The sequence below is a fragment of the Diabrotica undecimpunctata genome, chromosome 10 (genome assembly GCF_040954645.1).
Source record: "Diabrotica undecimpunctata isolate CICGRU chromosome 10, icDiaUnde3, whole genome shotgun sequence".
NCBI classification, from domain to species: Eukaryota; Metazoa; Arthropoda; class Insecta; order Coleoptera; family Chrysomelidae; genus Diabrotica; species Diabrotica undecimpunctata.
In genome coordinates, this window is record NC_092812.1 from 77,223,728 (window position 1) to 77,242,720 (window position 18,993).

The 18,993-nt window shown below is 34.8% G+C and overlaps 1 protein-coding gene across 2 annotated transcripts in view; it reads left to right on the forward strand.

The window, feature by feature from the left end:
• The first annotated feature begins 8,841 nt into the window (after positions 1-8,841).
• kmr (pleckstrin homology domain-containing family A member kramer) overlaps positions 8,842-18,993 on the forward strand; it is a 118,675-nt gene continuing 108,523 nt past the window's right edge. Inside the window, exon 1 of one of the 2 annotated variants that reach the window (XM_072546843.1) lies at positions 8,842-9,066. The gene's annotated coding sequence lies outside the window, so the exon portion shown is untranslated. Of the gene's footprint in view, positions 9,067-9,164; positions 9,190-18,993 lie in introns of those variants that run through there. The other variant, XM_072546844.1, reaches the window with a different exon arrangement.

Genomic DNA, 18,993 nt, shown 5'->3' on the forward strand with positions numbered 1-18,993 from the left:
TTCATTCGCTGCTAGTATAAGTGTATCATCTGTGTATCGCAGGTTGCTGATTTTTCCTCCTCCTATAGTGATTCCTCCATCTCATCCGTCTAGTACTTTTCTCAGTATATATTCAGAATATATGTTGTACAATAATGGTGATAGTATGCAGTCCTGTCTAGTTCCTTTCTTTGTTTTGAACGCATCTGAATATATTCCGTGTATTTTAACTTTGGCTGAGTTTTTATCATACATATTTCTTATTAGGTTAACTAGGTGGTTAGGAATTCCCATATTTTCCATTATATTCCAGAGGGGATCCCATTTTACTGAACCAAAAGCCTTTGTGTAATCTACGAAACAGAGCAGCATTGGTATGTTGTGTTCTCTCGCTTTTTCTATTATCTGTCTGATGTTCAGTATCTGCTCCCGCGTTCCTTTTCCTGGTACGAATCCGCATTTTTCTTCGGCTATCTATGGGAGTAGAAAGTTCTTTAACCGTTCATTGATTATATTTAGCAGGACTTCGCTTGCGTGAGAAATAAGGGCAATAGTTCTATCATTGCTGCTTCCATTTTTATGGATAATGATAAAGGTTGACTGGCGTCACTCATCAGGCCATTCACTTGTGATCCATATTATGTTGCACATATCCAGAATTACATCTACGCCAATCTCGCCCATTGCTTTTAGAGTCTCCGCTGGTATGCCATCGATTCCTGGGGACTTTTCGTTTCTTAGTTGGTTGAGAGCCTTCTCTACTTCAGCTCGTAAGATTATTGGTTCTGTCTCTCTGATTGCATGTTTCTTGTGTTCTGAGACTGATGGATCCTGAATGGCTTGAAGTTGTCGCTTGAACTCTCGGGCCAAATATTTAATTTTTTGAAATAGTTCATGACTTTCATGGCGGTTTGCATGTTGCGCCAGTTCTTGACACACATTATTTATATGGTTGTTTTTATCTCTGATGCACATACCTTTTATTCTCTTGTACAGTTATTTCTTGAGTGTGGCTTACTGTTTTTGTGGTATGTTGTAGCATAACTCTTCTTTTTTCCACTAATTCTAAGGTTTCCCCTGACATCCAATGTTTGTTCTTTTGGGTTTTACGCGGCGTGCACTCTTTTTCAGCTGAATATATCCAGCCTTTTATTCCATTCCACGTTTTATTTATGTCTTCTAATCATCATCATCATTGTAAGTGGCTCGACAATCCGTTGTGGATCTTGGCCTGCTCACAAAGAAGTCGCCACTCCTGTCGATTCCTGACAATTTCTCTCCATCTTTCTGACACTTTGAATCTATAGGTGTTCTTCCACATGATCAATCCATCTCGTTCGTGGTCGTCCTCTACTTCTTGTGCCCTCTGGTTTTGAAAATGTTAATCTCTTCGTGTATTCGTGATCTGACACCCTAGCAATGTGTCCAGCCAATCTAAGTTTCTGCACTTTAACGAATTTCACAATATCTGGATCGGTGTAAAACTGATACAGTTCAAAATTGTATTTTCGACGCCATAGCCCATTTTCATTTATGGCCCCAAAAATCTTTCTAAGAATTTTTCTCTCCAAAATACCAAGAAGTCTTTCATCATTTTGAAGTCCCTCTGTCTTAGTCCATTATTAATGTCAAAGAACGTAGAGTTTTCTCTACGTGTGCTATGTGCTTGAATATGATGTGTAGTTGACTTTCCAACAGTAAATCTGCATTGATATTGACCAACAATATCCTTTGTAAAATGTTTAAGTCTTTCAAACAATACATTGCCGAATATTTTATACGCAGATACTAACAGAGTAATGCCTCTGTAGTTCTTACACTCCATTTGATCACCCTTTTTATACAACGAACATATTATTCCCTTTAGCCACTTTTCTGGTACCAATTCATTCTGCTATATAAGTACTATTAGTTTATAGATTGCTGCAAAAAGTTGATCACCACTTTTTTTTATACATTTCCGAACAGATTTCATCGATTCCTGGGGCTTTATTGTCCTTGAGTTTAAGGATGGCATTTGACACTTCTTCTCTTGTTGGGTCTTCAGTGGGTAGTTGACGTTGTAGATTTTGTTGATTGTCTATGCTGTAACCTCCTTCAATATCGTTTATATTTAGATGTTCGCTAAAATGTTATGCCCATCTGTTAAGAACTGAATTTGTATCATTTAGAATTTCACCGTTAGTGTCTTTTCAAATTTTTAATCGTGGTTTAAATTCTCGACGGCTATTATTTAAGGATTTATAATATTTCCACGTTTCATTTTTATCGAATAAACTTTGTATCTCATTGAGAGTGTTCTGTTCGTATTCCCTTTTCTTATGTCGATGGTGCAGAAAGTACTTTATGTGCAACTGCCCAGAGTTGGATATATATACTCGAGCCTTACGACTTCTTAGAAGTGTCACCAAAGGCTATAATAGATTTTATTAAAAATACTAAGCTGAAAGGACAACTTTAACCTAGAGATCAGCCACAATAGACCTCTTAGGTCAAGTGGAAGATCGTTTGGTTACAACTGCAACCTAGAACTAACTTCTCCGACATATTCAAGACTAATGTTACTAGCCATTTATGCACAAGCTACTGTGAGTACATATACCTAGTTTACAAACTAGCTCGCACAAAAATTGGCGAGTAATTTGTAAAGTCGCCGGTTCAGTTTAACTTTTTCTTAAATTAATGGCAATGAGAAATCCTAAACATGGATTTTAAATAGTTACAATATGAATAAAAATCACAAAAATCAAAATAGAAATTTAACTGATGAAATAACTAAAACCACAGAAAAGATGTACACTAAGGGGTACATTAATATATGAAAACAAAATGAATTATAAACAAAATAGGTACCTATGGAGATAAGGCCAAAGGAACAGACGCGTAGCAAAATGCACAAGTAGAGATCCCAAAGAGTCACCTAAAATGTTCTAAGAATACGCTAAAAGAAATAGAACGAAATATAAGATAAATTTGGAAATCAAGTACAATAAAGAAGTAAAGAAGTTAGTAACACTGAAAGAAGTATATGAAATAATAAGTTATTGAAAAAATTGATAAAGATAAGCCAGCATCCCAATTTTAAGTCTGAAAGTAAATAAGACTATTAGAAATAGAATAAATTAGACTAGAACAAACCAAAAACATCACTAGCATTTACTATATAGACCAACATAGGACTAAAACACTAAAATTACATATAAGCAGCTCCAAAGTGGCGTTGGAATATCCAGCAAAATTAAATGAACTAAGCAAGCACAATTTAGTTAGGGAAAAGTAAATTCTCTACGAATTAGCAAGAAGATATGCAGATGTATCTACTATGCGACCGGGAACTATTGCGGAATTAGTAACAGATTTTCTGGAAGAAACCGTAAGAGAAGTAGACAATAAAATATGCAAACATTGGTAAGACTTACAAAAATGATACGATCAAATAATCTATGGAACTATAACCGCTTAAACATTGCATGCTCGGGAGCGAGGAACCATCAGAAAAGGCAAGAACATTAGGACATAACACATTTTATAGGTTCTAGGTTGGCAGTGTGCCTTCTCCCCTAACGGTAGTAATGTTAACAGTAAGGGCATAAGTATATTAGATATAGAAAAGAAATAAGTGGAGATTGATCAGTGGCATAAGAATTTTAAAAATCATACATGAAACAAATCGAAAAGATTAGGACATAGCAGTAAACTGAGACTAGAATGAGCAACAAATAAAACTATAATTAAGTAAATAAGTAGGGATTATGTGTGTATATAGATTTGATAACAACTCATCATCATCTTTGGCTCGACAATCCTCTGTGGATCCTGGCCTGCTCTAGGATTTGTTGCCATTCTGTTCGGTTTCTGGAGACGTGCTGCCATCTTCTGATTTTTATTTTTAATTTAGTTTAATAGCACCTCATTGGAGTCTATTAACACTGCCGTAACAGAAAAAGGTATACCACCTTCCATCATCAAATGGGTTCAATTTATGCTCAGCTCTAGGAATATAATCGCTTACCTAGGAGATCGGTCAACCACTATTATCACCTCTAGTATTATCGATAGTGGTTGACGACCGTTTAACAAAGCTGAAAATAGAAGGATTTCGTGCTTTTCGCTATGCAGAAGATAGTGGTGCTAATCATCAGGGCTTTCAGTAAATCCTAATATAACTACAATTGTTTTAATCACAAATAAGAGGCAAATTAACAATTTAATTCCGACTATGAATGGAGAAGCAGTATCGTTCTCAGAAGAGGTAAAGTTTCTCGCAGTTATCTTTGACATTTCCACTTACGTGGAATGCTCACCTCGCAAATATCGCCACTAAAGCAACAAGCACTCTTTGAACGTGCTGCAGTCTGTCTGGTAAATCAAGGGGTCTAAAACCTAAAATAAACTACTGATCATATGTATAGGTTGTCAGACTCATAGTTACTTACTCTGTGCTGGTTTGATGGAACAAAACAAGGCAGCAAAAGGTAAGTAGATTTGCAAAAAGTAAAAAGACTGTCATATTTAGGAATCACGGGTGCAATGCGATCTTGCCCCACTGTAGCCCTAGAGCTAATCCGTTTCTAATCTCTACAGGTATACGTAGACATAAAGGAATTGTTGGTAATGAGATTAGATTTAAAGTAGTTTTGCGAAAGAAGGAATACTTTTTTATCGTAACACAGTTATTCTGTAGACTACCACAAATCCAAATAGTGGAGCGTGTCCGAACATGGAAAAACGAACTTTGTGTAGTCTACTGGGAAAATATTCCAGGCTAAAGGTAAGAAAAATGTTATTACAACCTTCTGCTCGCTCAATGAGATATCATCTCTATAAAATGGGCAAAGTGGACAGAGCAACATGCAGATTCTACCAATATATTGTCTACAACTGAAGGGCAATTTTTCGCCAACGCCATAATTACATCGAACAGATCTTTTTAGAACTTGACTACATAACAATCATCTTTTTTAAACGGATAATAAGAAGCCTAGATACGTTGGACTAAATATATGCATAGTAGGGTTTTTAATTAAGCTCTTGCTATTTTTTATTTTAAATAAAACAAACTGTGTGTGAGATATCGAAATTCTTTATTCGTATTAAATGAAACTTGATGCCATTATGTATGGAATATTAAAATGTACGTTGCGGCTTCGCTGGGGGCGCGCATCAAAAATGTCCAATTTTCCATGACTCTGACGCTAAATTAGGCTGAATTTGACCGATGGCATGGGTTGTTGCCTTTGAGGGCCGCTGTAATTTGTGGCTTATTCGTATAGACCTGCAACTTATACAACCCCACAAGAAAGAGTCTAACAATTCGTTCTTATCCATTCATAAAAACAGTGACATTTTAAAGATGCATTGGTTTTGGAAAGATCAGTGAAAGGATGGGTTCTTGTGAGCAACGTGAAATCGAGTACCTCGGATTTTCCTGCACATTTGTGTTGGTGGATTATTAACTGAACCAGTGGACTCAAATTTAGTGCGATTTTATTGATTGATTATGGCAATCGTAAAAGGCTGAAGCGCTCGGAACGTTGTCCGAACAAAACACTCATTGTATTAAAACAATTTTATCGGTTTCACTTGTTATTATAGGCTATATCCATTCATGCTGATTTAGAAAAAGAGCCTTCACTTGACTTAAAAGAGCCAATTTAACAAATGCAGCTTCAAAAATATGACCTCTACCAAATGTCAAAGTAGTCTGTCAAAATGTCTGTCAGGTCGTAGTCTCTAGGTCTACAAAGTCCACGACTTTAAAATCTTCAATGAAAAAGTGATTGAATTTAACAGAAAACATATAAAGGAAACGGGGAAATACTGCAAAGAATGGATAAAGAAAATACAAGAATCTCAAATAAACCTAAAAGGATATTGAAATACGATACAAAGACGACGGATAATTGGATATAGATACTTTTTGCCTTAGCATGCCTACCTAGATAGGCAGAAATTAATTTTATAAAATTAATTTTACACACCGATAACACTCTTCTCAGGGCATTTTAATAAACAATACAAGGTATAGTTCTCAACCTATTATTAGCTATTATATGAAGCTATTGGGTGTTTTAATGTTATGTACTTTAATTATGAGAATTAAATAAGTGGGTACAATTTCAGTTGATAATATTTCATTTTGACATTTCGATCTCCACTTCGCAAATCGTTCCCAAAATACAAATTGAACTTTGTTTTGTACTTTGTAATTGTTTAATTTGTATTTTGAAAACGATTTCCGAATAGAAATGAAAAAGTCAAAATACTTATTTTCAACAGAAATTGTGATTAATTCCCATTGAAGATAGTAAATAATACAAGTTATATTGGAACAGTACATTCGATTGAGCCCTATATTTTTATCAGTCAAAGAAAATGTGGTCTAGGTCTCGGATTTTCTAACAAACTTTACACATATTACTCTCAAGTATTTTGATTTTATGAAGAGTTCTGAATAACTTGCGTGACCAAACTTCATTCTGATAATAGTGATTATAGGTACTTTTGAGGATGTAGTCGTATTTATTTAACCATGGTGTTTTTCTTAACTTTGTTTGTAGTTTCTAGTTTGGCAAAAACAAACTCTTGCCACAAGTAGGACCATTTCCTTATTTTTTTGTTTGAATATGTTTATTTGTACATCTTTTGTTAATTTTAAATTAATTTCTTTCCCCATGTCATTGCTTGCTTCGGAAATTTAATATTTTTTCCACTTTTTACGGCCCTTCACTTGTTCTTACTAATATCTTGTTTCCATTTCTTTTATGTCAGTCCGAACGGCATCAAACTACTTCCTTCATGGTCTCCCTATTCTGTTCTTCTCTTGTTCTTCTGCTTGCAGAACCCTTAGGCCGTTTCTTTCTTTTGACATTCGTAAAACATATCCAAACCACCTAACTCTCAGTACCCTGATTTTCTGTGTTATTTTGGGTCTCTTATGAATCTCTATTAATTCCTGGTTTGTTGTTGTGCGGCATTCCTCGTTATCCTCCTTTATCCCACCATAAATGTTTCTCAAGATGTTTCTCTCCAAAATCTTTAACATTTTTTCTTTTTTCTGATTCATTGTCCAAGTTTCACATACATACAACACTGTTCGAATCTCGGCTGCCCTGCTATGTTTTTTTGCCTTCAACAGTGCGTTTAATGCTTCTACTACTTTGCTACCTTTCAACAACCGTTTATCTATTTCTCTTTCTTCGACTTCTCTATTTGTAACTGTTACTCCAAGGTACTCTAATTCTGTTATCTTCTCAAATTTATACTCTCTCTCATTTGTTCTTAGGGTGATGATTTATTTTCTTCTGTATTTCGCCCCTCATTTCCATATTTGTTTTTTTCTTGATTTATAGTCTGGCCATATTTTCTAGCTTTTTCTTAAAAGTTTGTAAACATTTTTCGACGTTCAATTCTTGAACATGTCAGAAATACTAAGTCATCTGCCAAACCTATGCATTGTTGTCTTTTATTAAGAATCGTGGCTCTTGTCTGGATCTTGACTCATCTAATTATTTTTTCTAGTAATAGGTTAAATAAGTCTGTTAACAGGGGTCACCCTGTTTTAATCCTCTATTGACGTTGATTGTTGTTTTTCTCTGTCTGGAATCAGCCTGGTATTTTCCTATTATCTCTGTTTGTAGGTTTTTATTCTACTTCTTATAATTTTTGCTAATACTATTTACTACTTCTAATAGTAGAAAATTTCTCTGTAATTTTCACAGATAGTTTTATCACCTTTCTTATGAATTGGGTAGATGAGTCTTTGTTTCATTGTTCTGGCATTTTTTCGTTTGCCTATATTTTTACAATAAGTCGAGCTATCTTTTGCTGCAATAAAATCCCAGTGCTCATACTTTTAACATTTCTGCTGGCACTCCGCTTTCTCCTGCACGTCTATTATTTTTTAGGTCTCGTATCACTTCTATAGCCTCTACTCCAGAAGAAATTACTAACTTATTTAAAAAATCTGTCTGGCGTGATCGTCACATTACTATGACAAACAAGAAGAGATTCTGTTTACTCTAGAATTTTAAAGTTCTTTGGTCATATTCATCGAAGTGATCATAAAATGAAGCGGTTGGTGGTTCAAGGAAAGCCTCAGAGTCAAAGCCAACTCGCCAATGGGGCAGATGGCCACACAGCGATGGCCAGACATCCCGAAAAAGCTTCTCAACAACCAGTATACTGAGGCAGTACATGTAACAGATGACCGTGACCAATGGTCTGGTCTGACCAAAGTCAGACTTTGCCGAAGCTCAATGATGAACCACAACACATCTACCAAGATCTAAATGACTATGATGATGATTATTTCTATTGTCTCCTTCTCTGTCGGTTCTTTTGTTCGTTGTTGTATTTCTGTTCCTGTTTGGCCTTTATCTTTTTATAATTCATCGTAAAACCCTGCATATCTGTTTAACTTTTCTGTCTTGTCTCCTAGTAACATACCGTCTTTATTTCTGGAAAATATTGTACTTATTTTGATTTTTATTTTAATATTGTAGATTTTTAGAATTGTTTGGATGATAAAAAGAATATGATTGAATGTGTTTGAGTTGGATTTAAAATGATTACGGACTGAAAGTAAAGCAGAAAATATTCTGGTAATCTTCTTTTTGCACATACTTCAGTACTTTTTTAATTACTATTGCCTCAGCTGTGAAGGTTGGTCAATGTTTATATAGCTTATGTATTTTTTTATATAGTTTATATAGTAATTGTAAAAGTTCATTTAAAAACATATTTCTACTTATTTTACATCTTCAATTTTTTTTTTGTGTGAAACTAAATTCCGTTAATCAAATTTACCGAGTCCGACCCTGTTTCTAAACTACCTGTTTCTCTCCGCTTTCATCAGGCTTAGTTCGTTTGCTCTCAGCTCTCTTTAATTACTTATGTATGAAACATACGGTCGTAGTTTGTAGTTTACTATACCAAAATAATACACGTACATATAAATACATGAAGTGAAGTTGTTTAAAAACAGGTAGTTATAGTTTTGTGAAATAGAAGCAGAAGTTTTTTATTTATAAACATGATACAAAACTGTGTTCATAATGTTTCCTTAGATTTAATTTAACCAACCAGGTAAGCAACTCTATTATTATCATGTATCTTTACTACAAGTGTCTAAGCGATTAAATATATAATTTTATCTATATATTGTTGTTAGTTTGTGTAAATAACTCTTATAACTTTGATCGAAAAATGGTATGTATTTGTACTACCTTTAAATTAAAATGTAAATAAATACACATTCCTGAGGCGTTTCTCACGAACTCACGTTTTTGTTGGTATTTGATAATGTATTATTAATCTAGGAAATATTTTTAATGTCGTCGCATTCGCCACTACTTCCACATAAATGATACTATTAATTACAAATTAGTAAAAAGACGTTTGTATTAGTAGCAGTTGGTATATTTTTGTATCCGTTTTATTAGTCCAGTTGTTCAAGTCGTTTATATCGACATGTCAAGACACATATTTTCTTGCGGTATTATAAAAATATGCTAATCCGGTGAAGAATGACTGAATATTTACTTTATAGTAAAATAAACTAACTGTCTTTAAACGGTAATTTTAAACAACCCCAAGGTAATAATTAATTTTGAACGATTTCAAACATTTTTGTTAATAAATAACATTTTAAATAGTACAAACAATGAATAAGTACCTATATTTTTTTTAATTCGGAATTTTTCCTACATATCTGAATACTTTCTTTCATATTTTTCTTCATACCTCTTAATTTTTTTATGTTCAGTGTAGCACAAGTTGGTATTGAATTGGGGTACATAGTAACAAATCTTTCCTTTTTCATTGCCTGGAAAATTGGATACACCACGAATTTGTTTTACAATACTATACTAACAATCTGAAATGGCGGTTACCTGCAAATTCTTTATATTCTCGTAAAACGGATACAACAGAACTATCGTTTTTCAATGTTAAAAATTTAACCGGAAAATTTTCTTTTTACAACAGTAGACGTGTAGAGTAGGGAGGTGTGACAATGAAAACTGTTTAACACCACCATGGTGTAGTAATAATACAAAATTATTAAGTTACCTACCTGGCGAAGGTGTTCAACAACAACGTTCTGAATTATTCACGAAAAATATCACTTCACCTTATAATGACCACAAAAGGGCCTTTTCAGATCTGTGCCAAAAATTTCTTGGGTAAAAAATAGTTTTGACTTTCACGATATTTATGGTCTTCTATCCTGGTGAAGAGTTCATTGCTGGTCTGTTGACTCTCGAGAGACTATAGTAAAATTATGCCTTGATATGCTCAGATCCTGGATTTCCATCCTTTTTGGTCTTGGGCCGCTAGAAAAGTTTCGGCAAGATCCCCAAAAACTGCTCCATCTCCTAGCTCAAAACACACTCACGAAAAAACCGAGATATCGGCCAAAAAGCGAACCGCGAGGAATTGATTACTAATTTATTGCCGAAATTTTACGCCAAGAAACAATATAATAATATTACTGCAACCGTTAATTTCTGTTGATTGGTGCATTGACCAATCCCCAGAAACTACCTCATCATCCCCTTAGCGCAAAACATATCCCTGGAGAACTCGAGATATCGGCCAAAAACGTTGAAACCAGAAAAGTGAACAGCTATGAAATAATTGCTAATTTATTGATGAAGTTTTATGCCAAGAAACAGTTTATTGCTGCAACCGTTTGTTGCATATTTTATTGTTAATTAGATTTTCTTGAATAACGTTCAACTTACTTGCTAAATTGTTTTCATCAATCAAATTCAATGCAAATCTTATCCCTGGCGAAATAGTGCTGATACAGTTTATAAAAAATAATATATCATTTGATCCTCGCTTTTAGGTTGGAAAGCTCTTTTCTATATTCTTTGCATAGACCAGGCAATATTTCTCTTAATCTACAATATCCATATAATATGGCAGCTACGAGATATACCTAGTCCATATTTTATTGCTAAATTTAAAGTACTCCTCACGCCGTGTGCTACGGATCTCACTCTAGTTTTAAGATAAGTACACATCAGTGGCGCACCCAGGGGGGGTTTTGGGGGTTAAATCCCCCCCCCCCGGGCTTTATTCCGACACTGTTACTCACACATTTTAAGGACTCAAAATGGAGGTAGCATCATAAGAAAAATTTCGGTGACCAACCAAAACCCCTCCAGAGGCAAATTCTAGGTGCACTAGTGGTACACATATGCGTTTTTCATTATTAATTTATTGCTGTAGTTCTGTGCCTTTTATTAATTCACCATCAGCCGAGAAATAATGAGTACTGCAGCTTCCGAGAAACAATGGCTGTTGTAGTTTAAATATAAAGCTACAATAATTTTTGTGTTTTGGAAAAGGGTGAAGCAAAAAGCTTTGTTGGCGTTGAACTGCGTCAATAAATTAAATAAAAACCATGTATGAGCTGGTTTTAATTACTAAATACATCTTTTTTGCTGAAAAGCATAAAATTAATCATGAGTATCTAATAACCAATAGTGTCTCAACCTCGGTAGATGTAAGATACAGTGATTGAGTTTGTATACACGTGTATCTAGTATTCCCTATAATTTGTGTGATTAAATGTATGTGACTACTTAGATAATAAACAACATAGATTATAGCATATTTCACGCTTTTTCAAAAGCTTGTACCACTTTTCGTTGCCGAGATATAAATATGGCTATGCTAACTGTATCGTAAAGTTGGCATAGCCATTGTTTCTCGGAAACGGTTACAGCAATATATTGTTTTCTTGGCGTAGTAAAAGTTCAACAACAAATTAGCAAAGCGGTTCGCTTTTCTAGTTTCATTGTTTTTGGCCGACATCTCGATTTTTCCGGGGATGAGTTTTGCTCTAGGGGATAATGGGATAGTTTTTGGGATTGTTCAATATACAAATCAACAGCAATTAATTAGCAATAAAATATGCCGCCAAGATGGGCTCTGTAGCCTTATTCATTGCCGAGATATAGCTATGGCCATGCTAGCTTTGCCGTAAAGTTAACATAATCATTGTTTCTCGGAAACGGTTGCAGCAATAAATTGTTTCTTGGCGTAAAACATCGGCAATCAATTAGCAATCAATTCCTCCCGGTTCGTTTTTTGGCCGGCATCTCGATTTTTCCAGGGATGAGTTTTGCGCTAGGGGAGGATGGGATAGTTTTTGAGGATTGTTCAGTATACAAATCAACAGCAATTAATTAGCAATAAAATATGCCGCCAAGACGGGTTCTGTAGCCTTATTCTAGGTTTATTTATTAGGTATATGTGGGGACAAGAAAGGTTTTAAGCGGTCGTGTATAATATGAAGTAGACACCCACTTACATGTGATATAAGAAATATTGTTCTGTAGTTGCTACAGTCTATACGTGAGCCCTTCTTAGTTTGTAAATTAACTCACACCATTTCTTTGGCCACTTACCATGTTGCCAAATAATGACATATAGCTTATAGATAGTATCGATCTTCTTCTAAATATCCCTATCTTCTAGATATGTTGTCGATCACATTGACCCATCTTATTCTATTCACAGCAACTCGACATAGGTCAGTTGACGTTAGACCAGTCCACATCCTAAGATTGGCCAGCCAGGATATACGTCTACGTCCAGAGCCCTATGTTACCCTCAATCCTGCCTCGTCGAATCAACTGTAGAAGTCGGTATTTATTATTACGCATGATATGGCCAAAGTAAGCCAATTTTCTGTTCTTTACGGTGTTAATAATTTCTTTGTCTTTTGTTAGCCTCCGGAGAATAGTTATGTTACTTGTGTGGTGTATATGAGACCCTCAACATACATCGGTAGCACCACATTTCAAATGCCTCTAATCGTTTTATGGCATTTTCTGTAAGGCTCCAGCTTTCTACTCCATCGGAGCAGACTAGTTCGCTCCCAAGGTCAAGCGGATTAAGTAGCTATTAAGTTCTAGGAAAATTAACACCAGGAAAATATTTACTGCGGCTTTTGTATTTTATATTAGAAATGTTATCAAATATTAATAGTTACATATTTATATAAATACATTGATTACCGCGCTAATAACCGGCAAAATAACGCAAACGATGGAAAACATATTATTATGAAGTTAAAAGTAAGTAAGATAAAAGAGATGAAACTAGTAGAGATGAGAAATTTAGCGATAGCAACCTATAAATTTACATTCTATTCACTGTTTCCCACCTTTAGACGTATCAGAGGAGGATGTCAACTAAAACTGTCACTGTAACAGCGGTAGTTTCCAAACTCTTACGTCTAAAGGTGGGAAACAATAAATGAAATGTAAATTTATATTTATGATTTCTCCATCATGACCTAAGTATAACGACATTCAAACTGGAACTAACGTACTTAATAATGTTAAGATTCGCACGACCCCTATTTTTTATCATAAAATTTCAGGTAGACTACTAATTGCCTACCAATCTTTTCAAAGAAATATATCAATTGCAACTTTTGATACTGCCAATCAAATATTGAACAAGGGAATATGAGCTCTAACATCATAATACTTTAGTGATATTATCGTTATAATTTTAATATTTTTTAATTAAGAAGTAGTGTTATATAGTAGCATTGTTTAAAAAAGACTCATTCTTTTTTAAATAATGATGGAAGTGTTGTATTAATAGGTAAATATAAAGTTTGAGAAGACATTATTCAAATATCTTTTCTAGGAAATATATGGCCAGAGCGAATTTACCTATGCCCCTTTTCTGTGGGCTATTAAAATCTGACCGCGGGAGCCAACTAGTATACACCCTACTCCATAGAGCAGGACAGTAAAAACGTAACATCTAAGAATTCTTATGCATATATTGATACTTATAAGATAAGTTACAGAGAATCTTCCTAAGGCCGTTGAAAGAGCTTTTGGCTTTTTCAATACGAGTTTTTATTTCGTGGCTGTGATCCCAAGTATCCTTAATATTGCAGCCCAAATAGCATATTTTTTCCACTCTTTTTAACGGTGTATCGCCTATTGTAATTTGGGCGTTTACGTTGGTGTTCTTACTACTGAATATTATTTTTGTCTTCTTGCAATTTAGTTTTAGGCCGTATTTGTTACATGTTTCTACAACGTTATCCATCATCCTTTCGAACCCCTGCTCATTATCTGCCAGCAACACTGTGTCGTCTGCATATCTAATATTGTTTATAAGTTGGCCATATTCAGCAATCCCATCTTCTGATTCGTCCAAGGCCTTTCTAAAGATGTTTTTAGAGTATATGTTAAATAATGCCGGTGACAATATGCAACCCTGTCTAACTCGTTTTTCGACTGTGAAGATCTCGGACAATTCATTTTCTAATCGCACTGTTGCTTTTTGTTGGAGATATAAGTTTGAGATCAGTCTTATATCCTTACCATGGAGTCCTGATGTTTTTAGGATATCGATTAGTTTTCCATGTGGGACTTTATCAAATGCCTTCTCGAAATCAATTAAACATGCATTCACGTCACAGTTGACATCCCTGGCTCTCTGTATCAGAACTTGCAAACTAAAAAGTGCTTCCCTCGTTCCGTTCCATAACCTAACCTTAAAAAACAAGCAACGAAAGCCTGACTATCGAATACTAAGCCTTAAAAGTCATACTTTGAAAGTACTGTTTAAAGTAATATATAAGAGAATCTAGTTCTAGAAAAGTTAGATGAGGATATTAGTGAGACGCAGTTCGAGTTCCGAAATGGAATGGATACTGGAGAAGGACTATTTGCTATCAATACTGATTCAGCGATGTCGGGATGTAAACGTTGACCTATACTTGTGCTTTGTGACTACGAAAGAGCTTTCGTTAGAGTAAGACATGTAAACTAATATTACTTAACTTCATAAACTTATGAATAAGCATATTGGCAGTAAAAGTTTAAACATTATATTGGAACCAAAGTGCCATAGTTCAAATTGATAGGCAACAGTCAGAAGAAATGAAGATGTGTAGAGGAGTTAGACATGAATGCGTTTTATCGCCACTTTTGTTTAACTTATATTCTGAAGAAATTTTCAAAAACACGCTCAATAATATCAATTTAACGGAAAATTAATTAACAACTTACGATATGCAGATGAAATTGTGATCATTGCAACGAGTATAGATCTAATATCAGTAATTGGGAACTTTGATCAATGAAACCAATGATAATATTGCAGAAATAAACAGGCAAATAGAGATTGCCAGATTAGCATTTATACGATTGAAGCCACTACTAACGTGCAGAAATCTTAATTTGGAAATCAGACTATGTACCATTCGATATATTTTCAATATTATTATATGGAGCTGAGACTTGGACATTAAAAACAGGCAATTTAAAAAGAATCGAGGCTTTCGAACTCTGGTTATACCGGTATTAGAAAGTATTAAAAATATCATGGAGTGACAGAATTACAAATAAAGAAGTACTGGAGAGGATTGGTAAAGAAACATAACTAATCTCCACTATACAAACCAGAAAATTGGAATACCTAGACCACATGATGAGGGGACCAAAATATGAAATTTTGAGACTCATAATACAGGAAAAGATTCAAAGAAGAAGCTCTGTTGGCCAAAGGTTGAAGAATCTACGATATCAACTCATATCGATTGATTTGTTTAGAGCAGCCTCTTTCCGTAGGTAGCCGGCTAAGAAGAAGAGATATAGTTCTCTCGGGTCCAAAATTAGTCACGAGTTGTCATTTTTGTTGACTTACGCCAAGACCAGCATTTTTTTCTTCTTCCTCTTTATAAGTAATTCCGCTTTTTCATTGGCGGATTGATACCCCTATGGAAGTTTGTCACTCCATCTTTTACGCGGTCGTTTCTTACTTCTTCTACCGATTGGTCTTGGACTATCAATATTATGTCGGTAAAGTTAGCATATCCATTTTACAAGGCAGAATTAAGATCAAGACTATAATTTATTACTAATTTATTACGGAAAGAAAAAAAATTATTGCTGTAGCCGTTTCCGAGAAACAATTGGTATGCTAACTATACCGTAAAGCTATGTTCCATTAGAAGGGAGGGAAGGAATCAGAGGAATAATGAGGGATAGAGCCATAAATGAGGATGAATGAACCGACCGAAAGAGGTGGTGATCGAAATGCGGAATGCAGCAGAGGCTTAAGAAACCCCTTAAATATATATATATATATATATATATATATATATATATATATATATATATATATATGCGTGTGTATGTGTAACTAACTTCTCATAAAAGCGACATTAAGATTTCCCAACCCTCTTGGATCTTAGCCCAGCACTCCATCTCAACCAAGCATTAAATCGACTTCACAAACGTCAAAATACCAAATACCAAACAACAAAAAACAAAATTATCATGAGATCCCTCCTAAAAATGTGCCATATTCTTAAACATCCATCAGCCCCTAATAAACGAACCGACATCCATAATCTGAGCAGATTTATCACTCTCCCACCTTACAAAATAAATAAGATTCACATCAAATCCCATATTCCGAGTTCAACAAAAATAGTCTAATATATTCCGCTGTTCACAACCTCCCTTCGAACAAATTATTCCACGAACCCCGTATATTTTTTTACCAATGGCTTTCAACAATTCGCACCATGAAGGTATGACCACCCACTGAGAAAGAGAATAAACACATGTGCGGATGCTCCTATTTTCTAAACAAGCAAGATGCAATGAATTTTGTTCATCGCCACAAGAAAACCAAATGAAGCCTTCGGTAAAATTGAAATTCACCGAACAATTAAATAAATGGTCTTTAGTGCTTTGTAGTTAGTTGTGTTATTTTGTTAAGGAATGTGCTCTATATGTTGAGTAACTTTAAAGTTTCTAGAACATCTGAAAAACTACAAATTGTTTTGTATGTATAGTAATCCAACATTGTAGGCATTTACTTATAAACTTATTCATTATGCAGTGGAGTAAAAATATTTCTAATTTAGTATTTAACAATAACAAAACAAATAACAAAATTGAATAGCAAAATTGTTTACAAATGAAGAATTTAACTAAGAAAAAAGAATAAAAAATTTAAAAATCTCCAAAGAAACAAAAATTCATTTTTTAAATTTTGAACATTTTTTAATGAAAAACGATATTTAGTAGGGTATATTACCTCCACGACCCCTAATTACATCTCTCATTCGATCAAGCATACATCAGCTTAAGGCAGCAGATTCTTAATGAGGAATTTGCTCCGATTCGTCACACACTTCTTGCTCCAAGTCATTAATGATCTGAAACTGAACATGGTTACGTCGAATACGTCGTCCCAGAATATCCCATGCATGCTCTATTAGATTTAAGTCTGGACTCCTTGGAGGCCGTGGTAATAAAGGAATCTTAATTTCACCCAAGTAATTCCGTGTTATTCTTGAAATATGCGGACGAGCATTATCTTGCATAAGACGAAAATTCTCTCCAACAACTGGGGCAAATGACACTACGTGATCTTCCAAACATTGTTCATTATACTTTTCAATGTTTAAATTGCCCCCTATAATTGTAACAATTTCTGTATGATCCTCTAGGAAAATGCCTGTACACATCATTATACCACCTTCGCCTAATTGAACTCAGAGTAAAACAACATTGGTGATACATTTCACAAATTCTTCTCCAAATCCTAAGCCCCTCATCTGATGAGCATATGTTAAATCTTGATTGATCCGTGAAGTACACCGCACCCCTGTCTTCAAAACCCCATTTAAGATGTTCTCAAGCGAAGTGTAAACGTTACCTAAGATGTTCTGCTGTTAATAAAGGTCCCGTAACAGGTATTCTGGACCTTAATCCACATTAATTTAAGCGTCTTCGAACGGTATAAACGAAAACATTGTTTCTATGGACATCATTTTAATCATTGAACAAGTGGTGCTGATAATGTGCGATCGCGTAAGGCTTGCAATCTAAAAAAGTGATATTAAACTTGACTTGTGGTCCTTCGTCTACTTTGACCTGGCCTACTAGTGTATTGTCCTGCTTCCGGAAATCTTTCTACTGCATCAAATGCTGTACTTCGAGAAATTCCTAAATTGTTTTATTGCAATTTTTGAAAAGAAGAAAACTATTAAACTAAAGCCAAACTTGCAAACATTGGAATACTAAAATAATGCTGTTCAATATAAGTCACTATTTCACACGTTAGCAAAAATCATCTAAACAGATTCAAATAAGAAAACAACGTTATTGCTAATAAGGCATAAATTAAAATTCAAAAAAATTTAAATCAGTTTTTGTCTAAAAACGAATAAATACATAAACATCTCAGTATCCGGTTAATTTTGCACTCCAATGTATTTGTAGTGAACTGAAGGAGCTTTTGAAAAATTACAAAAAGTGAAACGTATTTAATAAACCAATGAAGTACCTGACTTCTCTTTTTTTTTGCCAACATAAATGACCGAATGAACTTCTGCATTCACTTACTGGATACTTCTTTTGAAATACATCTACAATACTACGCCGAGCTTTCAACATCCCCTTTGATGTCTTCTTCAGGGCTTCCGAGGTCTCAGTCCCCCGAGTCCCCAGACACTACTACACTGATCACTCATCAATGCATTACTGCTAATGGGAATAGCGACCGGTTCATTTATACCGTCGATGGCGACGTGGTTTGGGTGGTTGTTGGCGTGGGGATTGGCGCGGAGTTTGGAGCGGGCGTTGCCGCGAACATTTCTGACAGATGGATTTTGAGTGGAGAGTAGAGCGGACGATACTTTCATTATGAAAGGTCTCCATGTCGAAGGTAACCGGATGCTGTCATCTCTTTTATTGCGACAATTTGGCCTTTTTTCAATTTCTATGGCTTCTCGAATAATTCTTGGTTCATAGAAGCGGATGGGGGCTATGGTTCTGGAGTTTTCGAAATCAATTTTGTGACCTGTATGAAGATGGTGTCAACTTAAAACTGAAATTGAATCGGAATTGCGAACAGAAATGGAATGTTCGTAAATCCCATTTTGGATTCTACGATTTGTTTGGCCTATATAGGATCGGGTGCAGTCTGCGCAAGGAATTTCATTAA